General features: G+C 35.4%; 1 protein-coding gene across 17 annotated transcripts in view; it reads left to right on the top strand.

Annotated features, from left to right (window-relative positions):
• Positions 1-2,500, top strand: part of tnca (tenascin Ca) — a 327,362-nt gene that overhangs the window by 214,304 nt on the left and 110,558 nt on the right. The window lies entirely within an intron of this gene.

Here is a 2,500-nt window from a genome sequence, read left to right as displayed (position 1 = left end):
TTGCCTATAGTGATTCCAGTTTTGTTGCTTACTTGAATTTCATCAAGAGAGTAGCTGTGCTTTATATGCTTTAGGAAGGCTAATATAGGTGTAGATTTGTTCGTTGCCATGTCTTTGTTTGTTCGAGTCCATTAGATCCTACAGAGGTGCACCCAGCTCTGTGAGTTCATCAACTCCTCCAGAAACTTAACCTGGATGGCTTTCGGCTGTGCTGCAAAATGAGCCGAGCCCAGTTTGATGAACTGTTGTTTGGTGTCGGTGGAAGGACTTGCCCTCAGGACCAGGCCCGTGCAGAGACCGTCCAAAGGGCATGTGCAGGATAAATTTTTTGAAGAGCTGGGGGTGGGGGGGTTGTTGTTGCGCGCGTTCTGATCAGCTGTGTTGTCGCGCGCCTACTCAAGAGCGGTGTTGTCGCGCGCCTACTCAAGAGCGGTGTTGTCGCGCGCCTACTGAAGGGCGGGACCGAGGGTGTGCCGCGTCGCGGGGGCACTTTTGATCATTTTGGAAGGGCACTTTCTATCTAAGACTAAAAAGGGCATGTGCACTGCACAGGTTGAGCCCTATGTGTGCACGTGCCTGCTCAGGACACCAACAACAGGCACAACGTCATAATCACACACAAGAGAAAGCTCTTGATTGGTTAACATAGCCCAAATGTTTTTATTAAAAAAAAAAAAAATATATATATATATATATATATATATATATATATATATATATATATATATATATATATATATATATATATATATATATATATTTTTTTTTTTTTTATAAAAACATTTGTTATATATATACATACATATATATGTATGTATTTGTTATATATATATATATATATATATATATATATATATATATATATATATGTGTGTGTGTGTGTGTGTGTGTGTGTGTGTGTTTATATATGTGTGTGTGTGTGTGTTTATACATGTGTGTGTATGTGTATATGTATATATATATATATATATATATATATATATATATATATATATATATATATATATATATATATATATATATATATGAATCAAAAATATCCTATATTTTAATAAAGATTATTTAATTTAGATAATTGATCTAAACATTATATCTGTACACACAATAATAATGTTTGTTTAATAACTGATAAATATTTAAATTAGACATTTACAGATATTATTTATTTATTTTATTATGATATATCAACATTATTTTTGTGACTTTTTACTTTATACTATTATGAATGTATTTAATTGTAGATATTTATATTGTTTTTGTTTGTTTTTTATTTTGCAATTTTTTTATTAATTGTGTTTCATGTTTCAAATTTTCCTTGTCAACCAAGATAGTTTATTTGATTCAACTTACAATTTTAGCCAGCAATATTTTATTTTATTTTTTTACAATATTGAAAATGTTTAGTGTCCTGAAAGACAGCAGACCTCCTTCTCTCAGTGAAGAGAACAGCATTTGTCAGTGAGCTCTGTGCAGACATCAAGAGTGTTGGCAGTGAACTAAACATGCTGGAGTGTTCATATACAGTGTGCCCTATATAGTGCAGATTGATTCTTCCTGCATAGGATGCTTTATCTTGAAGTCTGCACTGAATTGTTTGTTGGTGGTGGAATCCACTGAACGCTGGAAACACTTGACGTCCGGAGATCTTCTAGTCTAAACTCGTACGACACACACACAGGCGAAACAGATGGCGATTAACAGAGGCCAACATTCCTGGTGTCTGTTTTTCAGGTGGGAAAGTTCCCTTTCTGCTGCCAGTACAGGGAAAACTAATAAAGATACAGTCATTCTGCTTTATAACTTAAAGAAAGCACTGATCTGGGTTCCAGGAGGAGGATTTCCCTCTAAATGATTCTTAAATACAGACTATATATTCTGTAGTGACTACAAACTGCCTTTATTCTTCTTCTTTTTTTATTTTTTATTTAAATGACAACACAGATTTTTTTTAATTGGATTTACTCAATTTTGTAAGTGATTGCAAACACTGTATATGTGCTGGATTGAAACAAATTAAATTTAGTAGTGTTAAGCTGAATTTAAACAAATTAGGTTGATGTAAATTGTTTGCAGCAATTTGCAATGAACCGTTATTTCAGTGTAGTAGTTGGCGATAACAGGCTATAATACAGGGGAATTACCAACCTATACGTCACAGATGATGTCGCACGGGTTCAATTGCGCATAATGGCTGCAAAAAAAAGGTTGCATTAGCACACATGTCATGTTGTGCGGTAGGATGCCAAACTTTGAAGTCAAAAATAGAAAACATAACTTTTACCGTACACCACACTGCTTTTAATGCCAACCGCAGACGCCTTTGGCCAGGGCTGGGTTAACATAGGGGCTAGGTGGGGCTGAAGCCCCAGGGTGCACGGAAGAAGGGGGCCCTTAATTGGCTGAATAATTAAATTGCGCTATGAGGCGGAAAACGCTATATAACGATAATGTGAAATATTCCTTTAGGTTCGCTGCCGGTCAAAAACAGTGACGTTGGTGC

This window comes from Danio rerio, chromosome 5, assembly GCF_049306965.1.
Source record: "Danio rerio strain Tuebingen ecotype United States chromosome 5, GRCz12tu, whole genome shotgun sequence".
Taxonomy (NCBI): domain Eukaryota; kingdom Metazoa; phylum Chordata; class Actinopteri; order Cypriniformes; family Danionidae; genus Danio; species Danio rerio.
The sequence above is the reverse complement of the archived record's forward strand: the minus strand, read 5'-3'. Positions and strand labels throughout refer to the sequence as shown.